The sequence below is a fragment of the Eptesicus fuscus genome, chromosome 12 (genome assembly GCF_027574615.1).
Source record: "Eptesicus fuscus isolate TK198812 chromosome 12, DD_ASM_mEF_20220401, whole genome shotgun sequence".
NCBI classification, from domain to species: Eukaryota; Metazoa; Chordata; class Mammalia; order Chiroptera; family Vespertilionidae; genus Eptesicus; species Eptesicus fuscus.
This window is the reverse complement of record NC_072484.1, coordinates 40,036,043-40,061,088: the sequence shown is the minus strand read 5'-3', so window position 1 is coordinate 40,061,088 and position 25,046 is coordinate 40,036,043. Positions and strand designations below refer to the sequence as shown.

Sequence of the window (25,046 nt, the reverse complement as noted above, 5' to 3'; positions counted from 1 at the left end):
TTATAATTCCAAACTATCGATGCTATTCAATGGCCAAAACTGACAGCCAAATGTCTGTAATTTTAACTTTGCTTAAATTTCATCAGTTATGCACAAATTTTTTACGAAGTTCATTACATAATATACTTAAGATTTCCCTGAATGTAATTATAACAAGACAATAAAGATAGGCCATTAAAAATTAGAAAAGATGATGTATTATAGAATTATACACCTGAAACCTATATAATTTTATTACCAATGTCAATTTATTTATTAAATAAATTCAATAAAAAAGAAAAAAAATACTGGGAAAGACAACAAATAGAAATTAAAATGAAACTTATTTGTACTTGTATATGTGTTGCCATATATACACACATATATGTATTTGGTAGCTCATTGTGATATACAGATCCTTTTCAAAAATAAGAGAAATAATTTAACCAAATTAATAATTTATAAAAACTCATAATTATGATCATAATTACCAATTTTGTTCTGATAGCAATTTCAATGATTCACTAGATTCATAAACTTGAATCAATGCAGGATTTACTGGATACTTTACTACTAAGTTACAATGTATATTTAAACAAGCATTCCCTACAGTTTGGTCAAAGAGAATTCACTTAAATCTGAAGGAACATGAATTAAATTGCCTATCACTGAGATTAAACTCTGCAGGAACATCTATTTGATAACCTTAGAGTGGGAGATATGCTGGATTAAACCTCTATATCTAAAATGCAATCATATTGCCTAATGATAAACAAAACTAAAAGGCCAATTCACTATGCAATTCAAAATTTGGACCATCAAACTCTTTTGTACTTAATAAGCAATTAATATTTGTCAATGGAAAATGGTTGGGTAACACGTGGAAGTCAATAACACTGGCCCATTCACACTCCAGCACTGACAAGCTACCCAAATATCTACGATCCTCGAGGGAAACACACTGCTTTGATGTTTTAATTTATGTTCTTCCCAAGAAAACACGAATCCTTTGAAGCTTTTGTTTGTTTATAACTCAGAATGCACTTTGTTAGTAATGTGGTTATAATTGTTATCATGTATGTAGCTCACAGATATGTGTCTTAAAATAACATTCTATGGCTTATTATAGAAAATATTAAAAGCATATTTAATACTATGTATACTAATTTTATTCACTTTTGAGCAAAGCATGTTAAACTCAAGCAAAAGCCTTCCATTTAAAATAATATCTTCCTTGTATAAGTGAGTGTATAAAGAAGGCAGTTTGGACACATTTCTGAAAGCCTAATCTACACTAATAAAAGAGAAAGATGCAAATTGACCATACCTTTGCAATGCCCACCAGCCAATCCGGAGTATGCAAATTAACCCAACAAAGATGGTAGGTTAATTTGCATACACAGGCGCCTAGTGGCCGGGAGCAGGACATAGGCGTTCAGCACCCCCCCCCCCCCCCCCAGCCTCTCCGGGCCTCTGGGCAGCATGGTAAGGCGGAAAGGTGGCTCCGGGCCCGAGTGAAGGCAGAAAGGCGGCTCCCAGCTGGAGCAAAGACGGGTGCCAGCAGCCAGGGGAAGGAAGGCCCATTCTTGCACGAATCTTCGTGCATTGGGCTTCTAGTAGAGAATATATTTACTTTGCATTAGCAAAAATGATTTTTAACAGAAGCATGATTTTTATGTTGGAGGGTTTTTTTGGGGGCGAGGGAGGAAGCTAAGAATTTACCTATAATCCCACCACTTTTTGAAATACCTTTAGTAAAACTGGAAACCCTACCCCACTATTCTTACCCATCACATTCCATGATTTAGAAGAACCCTCATAAATCATTCGGTATACATCTTTCCAGACTTTCTATTAGTGTGTCTTTGAAATTATATAGTCTACCAGTTTTTTCTAGTAGGAACAATTTGGTATCCTCTACACTATTTTATTTTTATAAAAATATTTTATTTGGCTCTGGCCAGGTGGCTCAGTTTGTTGGAGCATCATTTTATACACCAAAAAGGTTGTAGGTTCGATTCCTGGTCAGGGCTCGTACAGGAGGCAACTGATCATGCTTCCTTCTCACATCAATGTTTCTCTCTCTCTCTCAAATCAATAAACATATTCTCGTGTGCAGATTAAAACCAGATATTTTATTTGTTCATAGATGAGACTCGTAGTTGTCATAATATGGTAAGTAGCATGGTCTCCAAAAGTCAGTTTCTGCTTTAAAAAACAATAACATCACTTAGGGGGGTAAAGGGGTTGAGAAAAAAAGAGAACTCATGGACAGGGACAACTATGGATGATTGTGGGGAAGAACTCATGGGGTGGAGGTGAAGGAGGGTACGGGGTGATAAAGGGGGATGAAACAATTAAAATAAGAAAATAAAACATCATTTAACACTTATTAGTTGCTTGGATATCTTGGAAACAACAAGATTCACTAACCATTTTCATAAAACAATAAAAGGCAGGTTTTCTCTTTTTAAGGGGCGGGGTCTTTCAAAAGGAAATATGATAGCTGAAGAAACATAATCTATAATAATAAAAGGGTAATATGCTAATTAGACCGGACGTCTTCCGACGTCATTCTGGACGTCCTTCCTGAAGAAGCCAGGGCCAGAGGAAAGCCCGGGTCCCGGGTCCCGGGTACCTGCGAGGAGGGAAGCCCAGGTCCCAAGTGCCAGAGGGAAACCAGTGCCAGCAGCCGGGGAAGGAAGGCTTACTCTTGCACGAATTTTCATGCATTGAGCCTCTAGTTTTTATAATATTACTAGAGGCCCAGCGCATGATTGAAATCATGTAAGGAGGTGCCCCGCCTCCCGCCTCCTGCTGTGTGAAGAGGTACCCTATGGGCCGTCTCGTGAGTCAGACCAGAATGGCACCGTGGGCAGCCGGCCGGGATCCACACCTGACTTCCGCCCCAGGTCTCCCCTGCCCCCCTACCTGTGTCCGCTCTGGGCCTCACCTGCGCGCGCAACCTCCTCCTGTCCAGTCATGACCTGTTATGGTGTCATAGCCTAATTTGCATATTACCTCTTTATATGGCCAGTTACATGGTAAATGTTTCCACTTAACAGTCAATTGAGATCATATTTAGATGCAGCATTGTGAATTAAGATTGCCTGCTGTAGCACTATAAATTAGTTGCACTTACAGATTTTAAATTTACGATTATTCAGGTGTCAGCATTTACAGCTGCCTTAACAAGGGACTTACACTACAAAGTGAACAACCAGTAAACTGAAGGGCACTCCTTAAAAGCACTGCAAATCTTCACACTCAGGATGGAGTATGAGTTAAGACAGAACAGAGAATACCCTCTCTGGATCTTTGGAAAGTTAAAATTGAGTGGGAATTCTGGTTGATGCTTCCCATTCTACCTGCGAAAAAGACAGAGCCCCCAATCAGACACAGAAAGGCAAGTGATGCATGAGGTTAAAAAAGATCCATCTTGTAAGGATATTTTTGTTTTTTAAAATCTTGATGATTAATTTTCTATTAACTATAAGAAGTAGGAAGTCATTCCACTTGAGGTTCTGTATCACTCCATGCCACCTGCAGTCTGGTCACTCTTCTCAGGATCACAAGCAGCGATACTTCCATGCAGGATGTTTCCACACAGGCACTCATCCAGCACATCCTCAAACTGTTTTGGAGTTCAGTTGTTTGTAACTCTGAACACAGTTATCCGCAGAAACAGCGCCGCAAATAGCAGCCAGATTTCCAGATTAGCTTTCAAAGCCTATAGAATTCCTAATGTACAGTGCCAGTTCAATCGCCTAAGCACTGTTTATAACAATTTCTATGGGGACAAGCATTTCAAGGCCCACATCAGACCCTCGGAACCTAATTACCTACTGTAGATGCCAGAAAGATACAAGTTCTAGCATCTTTAGATCTATGGGGGTTGTATGTATGTTACTAGGCCAGCAGGAGTATTTGTGGGATGTCAGAGAAAAGTATGAGATTACCTGTCTTGAACCCCTAGATACTGGATTCACCCAAAGCTCTAAGCTAAAGTCAGAGCGACAGCAAGATTGAAAGAGTATATTCCATGCAGAAGGTGTCATAGAAAGGCCTAGAGGAAAGAAAGTAGATCCATCAAGAAAACTAGAAGACCTTCCGAATGATTAGGATTTATGGTGCAAGGGAGGAAGGGGAGAGATAAAGGTGGATGGAGAATTAGGCTGAAGACAGATCTTGAAGGACCTTGTGATTTTCAGTGAATATACACGAACTGTGAACACACACTGAGAGAAGGATTTGAAACCCAGCAATACGTTAAAAAGTATTTACTGAAAGACATTGTGGGACCCGAACTATCACATTTTTGATACAATTTAACTTTAAAACTATTAGATTCATATCTAAACCTTTTTGCTACAAATAGAGATTAAAAATTGGATAAGAAGATGGTTTGGATCATTTTATATTTAGGTAAATGTGGTTTCGTTTTCAATTAAAAATGGTGAATAATTTGATCATTTTTTCTCTCCAAATAATTATAGAGTACTTACTAAAGTGTAACTGATAAGTTCAAAAAGTTAGTGAGAACATTTTCTTTGGATTTGGGCAGATCTTAAAGCAAAATTTCTTCTGAGTATTTTTAATAAAAATTATATTTCAAAGATATGGTAGAAGTCTTAAAATGAAAATAGTTTGTCTCAGAATTCTCACACTATAATAATTCTGCATGAATATATCTCACAACTGTCTCCGAAAGTTATGTTCTTTTTGATTCCTGGTCAATTTTAAACAACAGCCAGATAAAACCACAATAAAAATGTGAAGATGTTTAAAAAGAAAGAAAAGAAATTTTAAAAATGACTGATTTTTACAATTTCTTTTCTTTTCTTTTTTTAGTGAGGCATCTTGGCACCGATTATCAGAACTGTTTTGAATGTGAATTGCATGATTTCTGATGGCTGCACACTCAAGGACAACAGTGACCTTGAACAGCAGTGTATAAAAATACATCTATCACAGGAATGGCATGCTGGCTGCCAGTCAATATATGCCTCTCATTGGTTAGGAGTTTCTCCTGCTGTGATTCCCTCATTACAATTTGCTTTTACTTCCTGGGCAAATGACAACAAGAAAATGAGGCAGCTTCTTTCTTGACCAAACTTAATCCGGAAAAAACTGAGATGACAGCTGCAGCCACTCGAGTGTTACAGACATTTTACATGTCTGTAAAAGGCACGATTATATGTTCTAAATGTTGCATCACCGAATGCTTTAGCTCACTTTCTCAGTCCACTTCATTTGTGGGAGAAAATGTCTCAGAAACACAGAATACTGTTTGCTTATAAAAAAAAAAACTTCTTCTATCCTATTCAACCTATTTTTTTATAATTAGACAAGTTGAGGTGTGGCATGTAGGTAAACACTCAGACACGCAACTTAGAAAACAGTCTTGGCTACTTTGAAAAGAAGGATCCAACAAGTCCGAGTACAGATAACTCTTGTTCTAGGTTTTTATGATAATTAGTCTCCTTGCTGATTACATTTTTCTGAATAATGTCCTTGTACTAGAGATATTCATATCTGTAAAGCGAATCATAGTGAAGTCCCATATAGATTTAAGTGACATTTGTTTTTTCATACAAGAATTTTCTGACCCATTGATTCCTGGTCATCATTTAAGACACCTCAGGGCACAGCACATTATTATGAGATGTGAAATTATTACAAAATGTTAAAAACAAAAACAACTTTCCTTTTTAATTAAAAAAACCCACAGATACTAGGAAGCACCTTAGAAAGTGCACCTTAGAAATGGCAAAGAAAATAGAAATCCCAATGAAAAAAAAATAAGGTGCAGAAAATGAACTCCAAAAATAATGACTGCTCCAATAAGTGTTTTTTGGTTTTTCTTTATTTAATGTGGCTAAACAATTTGTGGTCCAGTGTAAATGGGCCCAGTTTTCTAGTTAGGGTTTGAATTTGGGATTCTGTTTCCAGAAGTTCAGTATCATTGATCAGCAAGGAAACAGACTGAAAATATGTTTAGGTGGATGAACATAAACATGATGCTAAATGAAATAAGCCAGACACAAAAAAATCACATACTGTATGAGTCCACTTATATGAAGTTTTCAGTAAGTCACTGTGACAGAAAGATCCATATTGCCAGCGAGAGAGGAAGGGGGTGGGGGTAAGGGGATGATGGAGATGCTCTTATTTTGACTATAGTGGTGGTAACAAGACTGCATATATTTGCTATCACTCATCAGACTGTGTACTTCCAATGAGTGCATTTATTATATGTAAATGATGCCTCATTAAAAGTTATAAATATGTAAATATAGAAAATAGATAAGTTAGGAAAGACTGAGTTATGTAATAACTGATGTTTTGTTGCTACTGCCCGGAAGCGTTGAGAAATGGCCACGCAAAGGGCTAATCACTTAGAGCGGGAGGCGAAGGCTGTTCCCCGGAATGCATTTTCCAGTTTCCATCAGATCTCAATGGAGAGTGCTCCCCCACTTTTCCCTGGGGAACCTTAACCACAACCTAACCATTTCTCAGTAAGGATACCTTTCCTGTAAATCTGCTAGAAGTGTTCTTTTCCTTGAATTCCTGTTCATCATTCTGTAGTAGAGTGTGTGCCACAAGCGACATCTGTTCCTTTTTAATATAAGCTCTACATTTTTGTTCAATTTATAATACTGGCTATTGATTCGGGATTGCTGGTCCAAGCCAGTCTTAACTTCTTTGTTTTAAAGTCCTAAACCTAAATTTACATCTGTTATTATCCACAAATATTTACATTCAATTCAAAAGGTAAAGATTTAGAAAAGTATTTTAGAAATTATAGAGTCTGTGAATACACACTTCCACACATTAAAGATTCTCTCCCAGAAATTTATTAAGATTTATGTTTAATAAATGGCACAGTACTGAAATGAACAGTCTAGGAAAAATTTTGAACATTTTCCGGAACTACCAAGCTATAAGAAAATAGCAATCCGCACACTTTATTTGTGCCACTGCATATAGTTCCAAAAGGACTTCTCCTTCCCTGTAGGCATGTGTGAGGCACAGCTAAGGAGCTGCTGTTCCACTTTACCGATTTTCAACAAGGAAGTTTATGAAATCGATGAAAAACAGAGTGATCAGGGCCTATTAGAAAAAATAAATCTGTCTACAGAATATGATACATATAATTAAAACAACACCCAAAAAAAGAGCATAAAAAACAAAAACAGTATTCAATAAATAAAGAAAAAATCAATACTTTGTTTCATCCTTAATTCACACTATATTTATTAAGAAAAATGAGAAATTAAATAACAGGATCAGTAAAAGCAGATATGAAAAGGAGCTAGAGTAATTCCTGAAGCCTTTCTTCGTGGCCACTGAGTCAATTCTGGGTTGTGATAGGCTTTTAAAAATATGAATGTAATTCTAGTTGATTAAATACAAACACTAATAAATCTCTCTAAAAGGATTTTATAACTGAAGGACTATGCCGTGAGGATTTTAACTGACTGACATTCTCCCTAGAGGTTTCCATACGTATCTGCTAATATACGATGCTGTAAATACTTTGACACTCACAGTTCTCCCTGTCGGAAACGTTCCCAACACAGGACACTCGGTCTGCTAGTCAGCTGCAGTGCTACTCCAGGGACCTGCACAGGGAACCTGCCCCAGGGCCACTGCAGGAGAGGGGATGGTGCCAAGGGAAGAGAGAGCTCACAGCGGCCAGAGGGCAGTGGTCCCTTCTGGGCCTGGAACTGTCTGGTGAGCCAGAAAGGTTTCTGGAGTTCTACTTCTGCCCTCACTGGGTAGTCATCTGCAGCATTCTATTTTTCTTGCCATCTTAACTTCTATCCCTCTGTATTGTTGAGTCTATTGTGTAAGACCATAGTGCAAAAGCATTAAGTTCTCTCTTCATTAGTCTTGGCTATTTTTCCTTGATTGTTTTCTCTACCATAATGTATCTCTATCTTTTCTTGGCTGTCACCACAAAGAAAACCTTTATCAAGTTTTTGGTGTGTTTTTTTTTTCCTGGCCTACATTTTTCTGACCAGGTTTTCTTTTATTGAATCCTTTTTTTCCCCCACTAGATATTTTTCAGGGACTTACAGGGCCCATACAGACCTCATGGAAAAAAGTTTGAAAAGAATTCTTACTTTCCTTTCCCATTATGTTAGTTATTTCCAAACAGGTGGTTTACTGCCCAACTGAAGTTTAATATATAATCCATTATCACCATTCCATATATATTATTTCTTAATATTTACTTATTCCTGTAATATTTATTATCTCCACCTATCCAATGAATTTAACTTTTCTATATTTCTGTATTCAAAAACATCCTGCCAATCCACATCCTTTACTGATTTCTTCTAACACAGACAATACAAAGATGGATGCTGACGACTATGGAGAGACTCAGAACTCCACTATCCCCTGGCAAGAAGTCTCACATTAAACTGAAGGGCTGTACCATCAGGATTTTATCTCACTGGCATGCTCTGTAAACATTTTCATGCTGTATTTTATAAGACTCTCTAATATTCTCATAACTCTGACCTCTTTGTGCAGATACTTGAAACCAGGTGATAAATGATTGTCTTCTTGAAGACTCATTATTCATACTGGTACTAGGCTGGGATACTGGTGCTAAAAGCCTATTTTCCTCAGTAAGTAAGTGCTATAATATACTGTCAAGAACTTGAAACAATAAAAAATAAGGCCTGCAATTTCTCAAATATTCATTGTTTCTAAATTTTTAAAAGGTATTTTCTTATTTTGTGTAAGCAGACATTTAAATCACACTCAAATCCCCAAAAATACTATCTATATATATAAAACCCTAATATGCAAATAGACCGAATGGTGCAACAACTGAACAACTGGTCGCTATGACGTGTGCTAACCACCAGGGGGCTCGTGCAGAACATGCTGGACATTGGCTACGGCGGAATGGTGGAGCAGGTGAGTGGGGGGCGCCAGACCAAGGTGGGGCACCGGTCATTGTCATCAGGGCGAGTCTCTGGTGGTTACTAAAAATTCTTTGCTGCTGCACGCCGTGGTCCCACCTGGTATTCGCACCCGCTGCTGACGCTGGAGCCGCCGCTCGCACCCACTGCTGGCGCCTGGAGCTGGTCCCGATTGCTCGGTGCCTTCAGCGGGTGCGAACGGTGGCTGCTGGCCCTGATCACCCCTGAGGGCTTCTCCACCTCCCCCTGCTTCTGAGGGGCAATCGGGGCAGCAGCCACTGGTCACACCTGCTGCTGGCGCCAGCCCTAATCGCTCCATGCTGTCAGCGTGTGGGAGTGGCAGCAGGAGCAGGGCTGCCGGCAGACAGGGGACCGGGGACCGTGGCAGGAGGGGCCAGGCATGAGTGCGGAGGATGGGCCGAGACCCACCCCTGTGCCCACCGCAGCCTCATGGGCTACAGTTCCTTTAAACGTGCACGAATTCGTGCACTGGGCCTCTAGTTCTTTGGATTAAAAGATTATTTTCCATGTGCACAACTTAGTAAATTTTATTGTTCAGTGACTTGCTTAGAATAACATTTTACAAAGATCTTTCACAGTTGTATTATTTGATGATTAACTCATTGAAATGGACCTCCCAGCTTAAAATAATCATTACTTAATAGAATTCTATGCAGGTGGGGTTAGAAAAGCAAACATCATAGGAACGAAGTGTGGAAATTAAAGGATTAATTCAAAGCCACTAAAGGTCATGTGGGCTTCAAGTATGCTGACAGAATTAAACTCTTTCCCTGTTGCCCAACCTCTTGGTCCCACAAAAAGTATGCTCTTACTTCCACGTGTTTAAGAGACTCGATTTCATTACACACAACCCATAAAACACCCACATTCTGCCCACATCCAGCGATCGCAGCACTCGACCTCTGCCTCCCTGAGGCCCAGTGAGGGGTTCCAGGAACTCACACAGCTGCCCAGATCTGCAGTTTCACCCCACCTCTCGTGGGTCCACGGGCAGGGAGGCGCACACAAGCCTGGGAAACGTGGGCTTTGGGTACTGACCTATTCTTTTCAGAACCACCTGTGACCTTGGCGCCCTCCTGCCCAGTTTCCAGAAGCTTCACCATGCACTCCTGTTTCTGTTTCCCGGAGGATGTAAAGAAAACAACACATGACAGGAAGGTGACTCTCTCCCCTGCTCTTCAGCCTTCTTATAAAGATTATCAGAAAAGCAAAATGGCTTCTCTAAACTAGAACCAGGAGGAAAACACAGACACATACACACATTTGTTATTTTATTAGAGGGCCCATGACCAAATGAAAAAAACAAAATGAATATGAGGAAGGTTGATCACCTTCCCCAACTTGGCTCTTGGTGTAAACACTATGCATCACCTGTTGCCAGCAGCTCATGGCTCATCTGCGTATAATCTAAGAAATTTATTCCTCTTTCTTCCAAAAAAGCTGGAATCTAGAGATCAGTCCATGTGCCAGAAATATCCCAAGATAAGTTAAGTAAGAAGTATTATTTTTCTAAGGGGTTGATTAGGCTTCTTTTTAAGAAACCACAAATAAGCACATTTTTCCTAAGCTCCCTTTGGTGGTAAGATTTGGGTTACCTATTCACATAGAAATGAAACACCCTTTGGACAATTCAGCACAACTCCTTATTTCACTCGGCAGGGGAGACACAGATATTTATAATAAAAACGCATTGTTAGTTTAACTTCCGTCATGAATACCCTCCTTACAGCTCTAACTGAAATGCCCTTTCCCCGCCCCCGGATCTGACCCTTGGGGAAATTCAAGAATGGATGTTGTCTTTCCAGCGAATACTCAGCTTTGCCTTAGATGTTTACAAGTGTGATAAACATTTATTCTTTTCTATATCTGCCACTACTGTGAGGTTATTGATCAAATCATACTTGAAAACACTCAGCCACAGACCATGGAGAAGGATATATGTTGTTTCTGAAAAGTAATTGCTTCCACTCCTCTGAACAGTTCATTGTTTAATCCAGATCTGTTTTTAATCTGATTTTTTTAACGACTCATGAAAGTCACATTCCTTATACAATGCTCGGACAATTAAAAATTTACATACCATAACTTTCATTAGTATTACACTCTTATGAAACTGTTTCTGGTTAAGAAATGTGATTCTTTTTTTAGGCTATTTGCAAGTAATTTTTTCACATGTTCTTTTCTATGTTTCCAGTAAAATATTTAAAAAGCTTTACCCCTAGCTGGCATGGCTCAGTGGTTGAGCGTTGACCTATGAACCAGGAGGTCATGGTTTGATTCCTCGTCAGGGCATATGCCAGGGTTGCGGGCTCAATCCCCAGTGTGGGGCGTGCAGGAGGGAACTGATCAATGATTCTCTCTCATCATTGATGTTTCTATTTCTTTCTCCCTCTCCCTTCCTCTCTGAAATGAATAAAAATATTTCTTTAAAAAGAGCTTTAAAAATATTTAAATGCTTACGTGACCAATGCAGGCTAAGAAGAATAAAGAATACCGCCTCTGCAGAGCACCCTGCTGCCGGCTGAAGCGAGGGATTCGAAGCCCAGTTCGGAACTGGTTGATAAAGCAGAGGGAAGAAATGGGGCAGGTTACCCTGTTCCCTTCTGAATAGTTCTGGGCATTTTTAACTCCCTTGGGGGTTACCCTCCCTAGTGGACCCACAGCCCCAAAGTTGGAGGGAAAACAACCTTCTCACCAGGCATCATCGGGTCCTGCCTGCTTTCCCAATCTACCAAGTGGCCTCATTTCATTTAGATCCTAGCTTATGTTTGCTTGGTTGCTTCTATTTGTCAAAACTGCTATAAATTTCCAGATTAAATCATTTAATCTCTCTGACAAATTTGGTAATAATAGTATTTTAATTTTCTTTCTAAAAATTTAATTTTTAAATGCTTTCAGTAATTTGTGAATTATTTTTTTAAAGTCTGTTTAAAAGCCCCAGAATCTAAGAGAAGGAAGCCCTATTTCTTCTCCAAGTATATGCACATAAGATATCTAGAGTAGTGGTTAGCCTCATGCAGGGCAGATGCTTGGCTACTGGCTCCTAAGAGCAGAAACAGAGCCTCTATCAATTCATGTTACAAAAAAATACAGGTCTCCCCACTTTTCGAAAGTTCGCGAAATTTCCACCACTTTGCTTTTATGAAAGACCTACTTTAGTACTGAATTTGGCAAACTGAGAGAAATCAAAAGAGGATTTTGCAGGGGGCCCTGATTGAGGCAGCACCCACCAAGAAGTAGGAGTGGCTCTGCCAAGCTCCTTCCCAGGAACCACACTCGCATCTCAGCTTCAAGCCCATGGCTTTGAACTGTGAGCATCTGTGCTTTATCTCCATTGGTTCTGTGCATCCGTTAGCAAGATGTGTCCTAAGCCTAGGACCTAAGGTATCAGAAAAGCCTAAGGGAGTTTGTAAGGGTGTTATGCTTAATGCAAAACTGTGTTGAATTTTTCACTCTGGGAACTCTCAAAACTTTTTCCATATAAATTAACGGTAACTGCTTCATCCCTTTACACCATTCTGGCTTACAAAGGTTTCGCAGAAACACTCTACTTTTGGACAGTAGCAGGAGTGGGAAGGTGGGGGGAGGACAAGGATGAATGAATATGCAAGTTATTAAACACTCTGGACCCACTTTAAATAGCAGGACATGCTGACTCGTGAACCCCCTCCCTCTTCACAGCCCTCTCAGTTCATTGCCCTAGCCTTTGATTGGAAATCAGTAAGCCTCAAAGCAGCAAGTGGCCCAGCCTCCACATGTGCCTGCCCTGCAGACCTGAGTTTCTCCCGTGGGCTTATTGTACAGAATATCGCCTCACTGCAGACCAGGTTCTATCTCCATGGCAATGACCCAGGAAAGAAACCCACAGATGTGCGCACATCACACAGCTCACACAGGGGACGCTGTGACCAGACCTGTGGATTGAGTGCAGACAGGAGGTGGGGGTGGGGGGCCGTCAGAAATTGGAAGCCTCCAAGTGGGTTCCAGTAGTTCTCATGGCCTGGGGTAAAACAACTCTGTAACAATTTCTGGCATAAAAGACCACATTTGAAGCGTTTGAGGTAGACAACTGGAGGTGGGGGTTGAAAGAAGAGAACATCTATGAGTTCAGGAAGAACGGCATGGTTCAGAAACAGACAACACAGACATGACTTAGAAGAAAGCGGGAATTTCATACAATCCCAGTAGTGTTCACTGTAGACAGAATGAGTTAGGCTCGGAACACACCTTTAGCGTACGGCAGTTCTAGTCCCAATGCTGGCCATCAGTCAGATCCTCCTCCCCCGCAAAGAAATAAATGCTAGACATTCTATAATCATTTATACCATGCTTAAACACACACACACACACACACACACACACACACACACACACACACACACATTTTATGCCCTTAAACTTGTTTTTTGCCAGAGAATAACCATTTTGAAGAGGAAACATCCTCTGAGTTCAAGTGTGTTGCTGAGAAAACTGGCAGGATTTTTATCAAAGGCAGCTCTCAAGGTCCTTCGTTGCCTTCATTTATCCTGTAACTGCAGGCATATACTAAGCACAGTCATCGCCTTCAGCATTTAGTCTCCTTAGCATTAGTCCAGGCTCAGAAAATCTGGAAGTCTGAAGTGCAAAAGGAAGTTGCTTTTGTCTCTCATACTCAAGCTTATATTATTTCAACAGACCAAATATTTGACGTGCAGCTAAAAAAAACTAAATTGTTTTAGCAACTTAAATTCTAGTACTTTGAGAATTTAATTCATCAGAGTAATGTACCATTGCTTCCTGAGATAGTTATTGAATAAGTTAATAAATCGCTAGCGACCTCCTAGGAACTTAATACTGTCTAGCATGTGGGTAGTCTGGTAAAAGCCCCCTTACAACTTGGAAGCCTAGAACTCTGTTTGGATGCAGAATGAAGCAAGGCCACACTATGCTGAGAGTTTCTGTGTGCTGGAGTAGCATGCAGCTGAATTTTTCTATAGAGGTCACTGTAAGGTCTGGCTCACGGATCGTCTGCTAACACAGGATGCTGAGAAAGTGAACTAGTCCTTAGTTTAAAATCACAGAGACCATTAAATAATGTTCTCACAAATGTGAACATACCCAGACAGTGTCATGAGCACTTACAACTAAATTTTTAAGGGAAAACTTGAGGAAAGAAAACACAAAATAGGAAAATATTCGCAGGACACACGGAATAAATTTCTGTTCTTAAGAAGATGAGAAACCTCTGTTAGTGGTCAAAAATTAATAGGTAGTTGAAAAAGAAGGAACTCAGAAATGCTGTAAGCATAGCCAAAGTCATGAGTTTCCAGGGACTTCCACTTACTTCAATGGAGGGAGCCTGCAGAACATATGTAGAGTGCAGAGAAAATGCCCCTTTCGTAGTAAAGGATGGAACAATCACACGGGATTCATTTTAATAAACAAAAGTGTAACATAAATGGCATATAGCAGGGAAGAGTCTGTTTCCCGAGGCGACTGCCATACAAGAGGCTGGCAGCCACTCATCTGCCTGATCACTGCCAAGTATGTATCCAGTAATCTCAAGATTATCCTGGGAGATGACTGATCACTTTCCAGGAACACACCAGTCCTGTGAAAGGGTTTCCTATAAATTAGGGTGAAGAGAAGAAACACACGGCCCCCACATCCCACCGTCTTCCCTAGACAGGAGCTCGGTTTGACAGGCTGAACAAAGTGCTTTGCTAACACACTGACCATGGAGCATTCCAGAGTTAAAAGCTGCAAAAGCCTATCCTGGGAGACACAGGCGAATTAGATACATTTCTGCATTTCTTTTGATACAAATTCAATTTTTTAAGAGCCTTTCCCCTAGACACGACGTCACACTTTTTACCATAATAAAAATTTAAAATCACAGCATGTGGCTTCACAGAGTGGTCAGCAAGTTTTCTATTTTTCCAGGCAGCCCCATCTCATTATAGCAGATGGCATCATTCCAAAAGAAAATAACAGAAAAAATTAAATTGATTACTATGTCAACCGTGGCATCCAAATGCCAAATTGTTCTTTGAGAGGAGATAAGTTACTTAGAAACTTGAGAAAAAGTTTTATTCTCTGAATTCCAAATTCTTGCTATCAGCTATAATTTCTTAAGCTAACAGATACATATTTAAAGAATTTGAGTATTTCCAAAATCACTCAAGAGGCTATTCTAATTTCCTTCTTTGTCATTCAGTTGATTAGCCTACTAAGTGCCTCCTTTGTTCCCCCCAAAGTACTCTTATTACATTTAACCTATTTGTCACATATGTAAAAATAGACTTAACATGTAGTCATCTACCTGCAATATCACTACAACCTAGATTTGAGTTGGGGAGGTATATATGTTTAGGAAACACTAGGTCATTATCTCTGCTCTCATTCAAGCTTCAAATGAAGGGCAAATAACTACTCAGAGTTGGGATACGCCTCTTAATAAAAAATTTACACAAGTGCATGCTACCAGTTCTCTTTACCATCCTATCCCCGAACTCCCAGTTCAGTGACATGTTTGGGGGTAGGTTAGATTGGCCCTGAGAAGTCACAGAGCAGGATTGGGGAGACAGTGCAGCCAGGAAAAGTCTGGTCCACACGCTTCATGCGACTACGTTTACATTAATGACATTGCTTTTCATAATTACTGCCTGTCACTTGGAATAGTTCTCCATTGTCATCACACGTTCCACCCGGCTAGCCATAGAAAGTTTTGTTTATATCCCTAATTAAGTAAGATCTTTTCAGAGCTGTTAGTATGCTCTATTGTTTGATATATACTATTTTCTACTTTTGGACAAACTAAAACTTTAACCTTAAAATTAGGATAAGAAAATTCACACTTTGGGGCATAATCTGTGTGTAAAGGCCCCACACAATCCCATATTTGTCTTGATACTATCTCTGTCATTTCTGGAGTACCATAGTTTAAGAGACATTCCACATGGAAAATTACAGTTCCCCTCATACACAGACTTTAATTTACAGAATGCTCAATTGCTGTGTAGTGCTGCTAGTTCCTCAGAGAAGGCAGGCACCCCATCTTCCAGCTCTAAAGCATTCACGCTAATGCATTTTCCCAGGGACGTATGCCTAGCCTTGGAATGGATGCTTACACAGAAGGGGTGATTTCAGAAGACCAGCTGCCTTAATCAAGATAGGTAAGGGCAAAGGAAGTTGCTATTTGATTAGCTGAATTATTCTCTTTCATTATGAGTGCTTTATAAAATTAAACAGCCTGGGCTGAGGTTACTTTACACTGAGCAGACCTCATGTCCTCAATTTTAATTGGTTAATGTGACTGATTGATTTGAAGAAGAAATGGAGGATGTTAAAGTTCTGGCAAAATATATTTATAATATAAATAATAATACATTTGAAAGGCATGACTAGTCTGAACATTTTATAGATTACACATGAGCTCACAATGAGAAACTGAATGGGAAGAGGTGGGTCCTCTCTCTCCACTAATATTCTGTTCCTCTTAGAGATTTCTGGGATCACATTTTAAGGCAGGATATTGGGATTCCCATTTTATATATTTTGGGCTGTTGCTAATAAACCACGTTTTAAATAAAAGTATAAGATACTAAGAATTCAACAGAAATAAATAGATTTCTTTTTCTTTCTCACACTAAAATCACTCATGTTTCTATCCCACAAGGCCACTGTGGTCCACAAAGTTGTTGTTTTTTGGGGTATATGATGTCTAAACTTTTTAGAGTTCTTACCCTCCTCTGCCAGTGGAGCAGGCACTATCTGCCATACCATCGTCCCTCACTTCCCTCAAGATTAATCCAAATCTCACTGGATCAGTTTCTCCCCCACTATATATAAAACAAAGGAGGAGGACTAGGGTAGCAAGTGAGAGGTGGTATGATCTTCCTGTGTTGTATCCAAAGCTAAGAAAGGCATGTGCCTTGATTTTAATCTCAAGAGAACAGGAGATGAACAACCAGACCTCTGGATGGATTCTGAACTGAATGAGAATCAGTCTAGTCCCCAAAAATACACTAGTGTATTAGTGAGATAGTAAATGATAGTTGGGTTTAGAAACAAGTAAGTATAGTAATTAATTTAAGTGAAGGAGAGAGATAGAATACGTGGGATGGAAAAAGAGGTCCTAAATGAGGAAATGGCATGTGCAAAGGTTCTGCGGTATGTGAGGGAGAAGAGGAAATAGTGGAGTTTGATGATGATGGTGATGATGATATGAAGAAGAAAAAGATGATGGTGATGATGATGAAGAGTTAGCATGGTCTGTGCACAGAGACTGCAGGGGAGCCTGGTGAGGGATAAGGCTGGAGCAATAGGTAGGAGTTCAAGTAAAATAACTATAATATAAGCAAATATTACCTCATAAGCATTTTTGGTAGTGATATTAATATTTATACTAGCTCAGTGTTTACATTTACTTGCATTTAAAAATTATTATAGAAAATCGCAACATGTACAAAAGCAGACAGTAGTATAATAAACTTCACTGTACACTTCACCCAGTTTCAGTAATTACCAATTCATGGTTAATCTGCCTTCATCCGGGTCCATTTGCTTTTCCACTTCTTATATAATTTTGAAGAAAATCTTAGTGATCAAACGATCTCATCTGTAGGAGCTTTCATTTTAAAATAACACCCTAGCACCGTGTGTGTTTTCCAATAATCTGTTTAAAATTAAATGTAGAGGTGTTGGCGTGAGTGTGGTGGTTCTCACTGGGAGCTAGAAAAGCAAAAGGATTTCTCAAGGCTCTTTGGTCCACAGATCAGCCCCTCAGATCCTCTGACTGACGTCAACATGTAAAAAACAAGGGAAGGCTCCTTTCTCGCTAGAACAGAGATTTTCAACCTTTTTCACCTCATGGCACAAATAAAACTAATTACTAAGATTCTGTGGCACACCAAAAAATATATTTTTGCAGATCTGACCAAACAAAAAAGGTATAATTTTGATTCATTCACGCTGGATGGCTATTGTGTTGGCTGTTGTCATTTTTTTAATTTGACAGTCTAAGGGAAAAGAGGTCAGTGACCCTGACTACACAGTCAGGTACTGCGTGTTTTAAAAATTCTTGCAGCACCCCGGTTGAATATCACCGTGCTAGACTAAATGGTAGCAGCTTCTACTGCTGCTCCCCTAGGAACTCGGTGAGAACTTTGTTTCCAGTAGTTTTACTTGTCATGAATGGCAATGCAGTTCATGTAACAAAAGGGATTCCCTGTGTCTTCAGCACATGTGCCGTTTAGTTTTATGAATTAAATACAAAATTCTATGCTTTTATGTACTGGCAATTTTATTCACAGTTTTCTGCCTGGGATGTTGTCATCTTAATTAATTAAAAAACAAAATTAGCCGAAACCGGTTTGGCTCAGTGGATAGAGCATCAGCCTGCGGACTGAAAGGTCCCAGGTTCGATTCCGGTCAAGGGCATGTATCTTGGTTGCGGGCACATCCCCAGTAGGGGGTGTGCAGGAGGCAGCTGATCGATGTTTCTCTCTCATCGATGTTTCTAGCTCTCTATCTCTCTCCCTTCCTCTCTGTAAAAAATCAATAAAATATATTTTAAAAAATTAATATAAATACAAAATAGCAACAGAAATAGTAATTATCAGTCTATCCCTTAAGAAATGTTTATTTTCCACTTAACGAAAGACATTAATTTCCCATGTTCCTCTTTGCTCATTTAGAGGACACACTGGTGTTTGGTAAATCTCTCAGCTTAAAATTCAAAGTTCGTTTTAAGAATGAATGTGGCCATGAAAGCGATGTAGGCTGGGCTCACCCACAGAGCACTCAAAGTTTGAGTAAGGATTCTGGACCTTTTTTGAATGAAAACCTTTATCTACAAGAATAAAGGCAAGGTTGGACCCTATAATTCTTATTCAAGAAGAAAATATTTTTTCTCTATGAGAAAAATAAATGTACATGCTATGATCAAGGATTATAAGTCATTTAATAAATAGGCACAAAAAGTCTCAGCATTTTTGGTTGACAGAAATTCTCCCTTAAAAAGAAAAAGTGTTGCCCTTGCCGGTTTGGCTCAGTGGATAGAGTCTGCCTGTGGACTGAAGGGTCCTGAGTTTGATTCTGGTCAAGGGCACATGCCTGGGTTGCAGGCTCAATCCCTAGTGGGAGGCATGCAGGAGGCAGCCGATCAATGATTCTCTCTCATCATTGATGTTTCTATGTCTCTGATTCTCTCTCATCATTGATGTTTCTATGTCTCTCTCCCTCTCCCTTCCTCTCTGAAATCAATAAAAATATTTCTTTAAAAAAGAAAAAGTGTTTCACTTTGCCAGAAAAGTTATACTTTAATTCAAAGCTAGATTAATAGTTTTAACATGCATCAAATACCTAACTAGTGGACAGAAACTCACAAAAAAACTGAATACAAATTAAACAGAACAGAAATTCCACTAAGGAGAATTTTAGATCTTTATAAAATTTTCAGTTGTTACTTAAACATTAAAATAAAAAATGACCAAAGCATAGACTAATTTCTTGGAAAATATTATATTAAGCTATAAAGTCATTCATTTCTCAGTAATTGTACAAGATGAGCTCAAGAAAGATGAAAATTTAGGGACTTCCTTTTTTCCCCCCTTTAGAACTACGTTATCACCAATCTGTTAGCCATTAGCGAAATGCAGCCATTTAAATTGAAATTAATTAAGATGAAATAAAATTTAAAATTCAGTCTCATTAGCCATATGTGGCTAGTGGTTATCATATTGGAAAACATAGATACAGGACATTTTCTTCATCCCAGAAAGTTCTAGTGAATATTTTTGTTTTAGAAGACACAAATAAGTTAAATTCATACTGAAAATATTCAAGTTAGCCATTAAAATATTCAAAAGTTATTCTTACGACAGCAACACACACATACCAAATTACAGCCTGTACAAGGAAATTAAATATATTCTTCCCTGAATTATTATTAATCACAAGAAATCTGAACTAAAATATAGTTACAAAACTAATATTTTCTTCTCTTCTTCCATTGGTCTATTTTTAACTGTGATAGAAACAAGTGATAAACTAAAAAGGATTTTCCAAATCAAAATATACTAATACTTCCTATACAACTTTCAACTGTTTAATAACTTCATTTGGATGAACGCACAAGCATGCTTCTTTCGGATTTACAAGAATTCCTCATCTTTTACTGCTCATTGAAGTGAGGTCCACCCACTGCTGCAAAATTATGACAACAAAAACATTATTTGCTTTCCCTGAGACCTTTCTTCTGAAGAAAGTTACCTTAAAAAAAAAAAAAAAGTAAATCTGTATTTTGTACTTGGCAAGTCAACTGATACTATTTAAACAATAAAATAAAAGCTTTTGGGTTCAAATTTTGGCTTATAAATCTGAAGTCTGAATCAATAGTTTTATGAAATCAACAATTTGTTTGGGTGAGAAGGTGGGTGAGGACATGTCAATTTCACCCTAACTCCAGGAGTGTGTGTATGCAACCATGATATCAATGAGCGGCAACGTGGCATGTTTATCATGAGATAATCACACCCCTAGAGGTTTAGAAGCACTCAGCTGAACCTTGTGCCTCACAACACACTTGGGGTGTCATTATCTCATGATAACCATACTTCCTGTCAAGACTTATTGCTTAATTAGGGGTTACGAAGGTGATAAGACTAAAAGAAAGCGGATGAACCGTACCTAAGATGAATGATACCTTAATCAACTTAAACCCGGTGGCTGAAGGAATTGTGAACAAACATATACAGTGAGTTACGTATTGTTTTTAGAGAAATCTGTTAATAATAAATGAGGAGAAACCCAACCTGCATTCACAGATTATTTGAATTGCATTTGCCATGAGATATGATGCTTATGATCAATAATTTAAATTGTGTTTTCATAGGGTATGTAAAATGTTCCAGAGATTAATGATAACATGAAATTTAACTCTGACCTAAGATAGCCAGTTTATGCATGACAGTGATTCATCATAATCCAAACACAGAATTTAGGGAATAAGTCTGCAAGGGAGCTGATCAATAACACCTTCGCTTCTAACTAACGTGAAACCAAAAAGGAAAAATAATGTGATAGGCCCTTTCCTATGTTTTTCCACTAGACCTTAACATTATCAAACATGAAAATAAAAAAAATCATAGCACCAAATGCTCTTAAAAGCCATGTCTGAATATTTACCTTTAGTTCTTTTGTTCTATTTTTATAAACAACTGCCATATTTGTGGGTGGAATACAGCTCCAAGTACGGTGCTCTTGAAGCTGCTTTCCAATTCACTGTGAAACATCAATTATCTTTATCAAATAACAGTATCTCATCTTAGTCCATTATCAAGATGGAGTCTTATTTTAGCTGGACTACAGCCCTATCTGTATATCAGGGCTGGCCGCAGTGGCAGAGCGTGAGTGAAAGGCTGGGAAATAATCAATAATAATCATCAAATTGTGGTCGAAAGGTTGTGAGGATGGAAGTTTTTGATGAAACCTCACCTTTTTTTTTTTTTTTTTTTTTGGTGCAGATGATAAGGCTTAACCTTTGCAATACCTGATAACTAAGACTCGGTTAGAGGAAGCCTTATATATACTTGAAAGTGGTTCTGAATGTGCAAAGACATTGAAATACTTAGGCTTAAGTGGAAGACAAACCGCATGCTATCAAAAACCATCAGGCGGGAGGGCTCAACACCACTGAGAACCCGGTTTATGGTAAACCTGGCACTTGACTCCTATACAGAGAACTCAAACCTGACCCACTGTGGGTGTTAAGTTCATATAAGTAAATGTTGGCTGTGAAAAGGCACTGCTTGCATAACAATGGGTCGAGTGTACCCTGGCATCTTCCCAGAGGTCGATGGAGGCAGCTTAGCCTGTGCATTGGGGCTTGAGAAGGGCCTCCGCCTGAGAGTTACAGAGGTTTTGCATCTATTCTCATCACACCTGTCCTAACACCTCATGAGGTGTGGCACATAGAAGCATGGAGGAGAATTAATTTTTTAATTTGAAAGAACAACACCAATTTGGGGGGATGAGAAGTGGATCCTTTCCTGATTTTTCTGTCATTGGGTTCTAATAACTTCAAGTGGACAAAAACCCAAAGTAAACTAGCTGAGAAACAACTAGACACAAATTAAAGAGACAATTTTGTTGCATGGGGTTTTGTGCAGATCTATGAGACTATGTTGTGTCTTCCCCCTTCCCCCCACTCCCGGCCTCACACCAGCCACAAGCAGTACTTGCTAAAACTTTAATTAAAAATTCTTATTTTATGATGGTTTAATATTTTTTCTTTATTTTACTTTTTTCCATCACCATTTATCGTCCCTATACCCTCTTCCACCTCCACCCACCCCTGTCCCTCCCACAATCACCACACTGCTGTCCATGCCCATGAGTTCTTTCTTTTTTTTTTTTTTTTACAGTTTAATATTTTTAAAAATGTACATTTAGAAAACCATGTATCCTTGAAACATAAAACCTACCTACTTAAATATAAAAGAAGATGCAAAAACTAAATCCACCAACCAACACAAGTAAATTTTGATTTCAAAGTGTTAAAAAAAATTAAATGGCAAAACTCACTGACATAAACTGTCAAACTGATCATTTGAAATACTGTCATAGCAAACATTTTTGAAACAGACCCTAGTTCAGGGTATTCATAAAGTTGGACATCCTATCTAATAAAGATGGAATATGCTAATTGACTGCCATGCCCTCACAAAGATGGCAGTGCCCACAGCCAATAAGGAGGGAATATGCTAACTGACTGCCACGCCCTCAAAGATGATGGCGCCCACAGCCACAAGATGATGGCGCCCTCAAACCAGGGCGGCAGGCACTCGGCACGGCCAGGCCCGCCCCCAGGCAGGTCTGGCTGCTCTGCGCACCTGCCTCGGGAGTCCCCCAGACCCTTCAGCCCCCCAGCCACCCAGGGCCGGCCCAAGGCACAGGCAAGCCTCGGATGGAGGCTTCCCAGCCACCCAGAGCTGCCCGAGTCTCAGGTAACCAGGGCCGGCCGAGGCTTGCGCTGTCAACAGTGGCAGCAGCAGAGGTGTGATGGGGGTGTCACCTTCTCCTGATTGCCTGGTCACCTCCCGCCCCTTCCAGTGCATGAATTTTCATGCACCGGGCCTCTAGTATACTAATAAAAAGAAATTAGCTCTATTTATATTTCCTCAAATCTGAATTTATTGAAAAGAGTTTTGTTAAAGAAACTTTTGTTTGTTCTGACGAATGAAAATACTTTTAGACAACTTCAAGGAAAAGTAACTAACAATACTAACCTAACCTGCAAGTCTTTCTTGGCGTATCTTTTCTATAAAAATGCCCAGGTATTTCTGGCAAGAATAGAGTGGTTGTTCTCTTTTGACCTATTACCATTTACACTAGTAATGGTACTGACAGTGGGCTAAAATACTTATAGTATCTCTAAGAAATGTGCATTTTATTCTCTCTATACCAACAAAAGTCAAAGCCTATTTCTGAAACACTACACTATAAATCAACACTTAGGACACAAATAAATTATTAATGCTACTTTTGGACTGGGAACTACATGGAAAATAAACATTAAAATAATATGATATTAAAACATATAAAGCCTCCAAAACTAAACATAAAGACAGATGCTCAAAGAAATCCATTTTCCACTAATTATAGCTTACATAGAAAAAAAATCTTCCAAAATAATTAAGAAGAAAGGTTTTACGTAATTTCTTATAATTTGATACCCTATCAGAAGTTAAAATGTATAACAGAGGACATTTTGACAATAGCAAAGTAGAAACATGTTAATCATATACGATCAGAAACTTCAAAAATCCATCATTCAGTGTAGTAACAAATCATAGCACAATCCTCGTGACATTTCAAAATTTAGTTTTGAAAATGAGTCTTATAGCAACATGTCAAGCTTAATGATAATACAGAATATTCTTTTTATTATTCCAATGTTCTAAAATTAGTTTTATACTCATAATATAAAATTCCATGTTAACAATATAGGCAGAGGTAGGATTGATTGGCTTTTTAAAGAGAATAAAAACGTAATAGCCTGTGTGGAACCCTCCTATAGAGGAAGCTATTAAAACTACACAAGACAGACTCTTGAAATTGCTACAACACTACCCCACATACAATAAATGTTCTCCAGAAACATTGCAGTGTTTTAAGGCTGAATCAGTTGGCTCTCAGAGCTGAGGAGCAATAAGATAGTGTGTTTTATTATGAGTGTCATGGAGACGGTGTGAAAAATCAAGAGCCACAGGCAGTCAGCGGCAATGGGTCAATAATGCTCCCAGAGACACTGTGTAGATAATCAACAACAAGGCCTGAGGTCCTCTCCGCACTGCACATTGCTGAAGGGCAAATCAATACAGCCGGGGAAGGACACTGCCCTGCTCCACTTCCCACAATATGGCCACGCAGGAGAAACACCCCAAATGGGAAAAAAGCAAACTTGCTGTTGCAGCTAACAATCAACGGACCTTTAATGTAATCACAAACTCACCCTTCAAGGCCTCCAAAAATATCCAAACAGAAGTCATTACAAAGTCCAGCTAAAAATAAAAGCAGAGCAAGGAAAAAGATGCTACCTGAATAAGGGCCAGGATAGAATTACTTAAATAGAACCACAATTTTTGTGAGTAAAATATTTCTGTATCAGGAATTAGCTTCTATTTTCTTAAATTTGGGGTCTGATATTGATAATGGACAAGCATATTACTTATGCCCATGCTTAGTTATCATTAGAGGAGTAAGCAAGAAGTAAAACCTTATTACATTTAGGAAACTGTAAATTATACTTGAATTGTTTCCAAAAAAGGAACACAACATTTTAATGGATTCTACTGGTTAGAAGGGTAGCATTTTGTCAACAGTTTTTGTCTCTGACACCTTGTTAAATATATGATGCTCATATTTCACATTTTTCAGTAAAAATTTATGGGTAGGAATATGTTGATTTATTATTTCTCAAGAAAAAGGTGATTCATCACATCCATCATTCTGTTAATCATTAGGCGTTATTTCGAAGTTACTATGTAAAGCCATCTTTCTTGCAACATGAAGAAAATGTGCTGCCAGGAAAACGGAATAGTGAAGAAACATTTTAAGGTT

General features: G+C 38.8%; 1 protein-coding gene across 2 annotated transcripts in view; it reads right to left on the bottom strand.

Annotated features, from left to right (window-relative positions):
* Window positions 1-25,046, bottom strand: part of WDR7 (WD repeat domain 7) — a 304,621-nt gene that overhangs the window by 14,808 nt on the left and 264,767 nt on the right. The window lies entirely within an intron of this gene.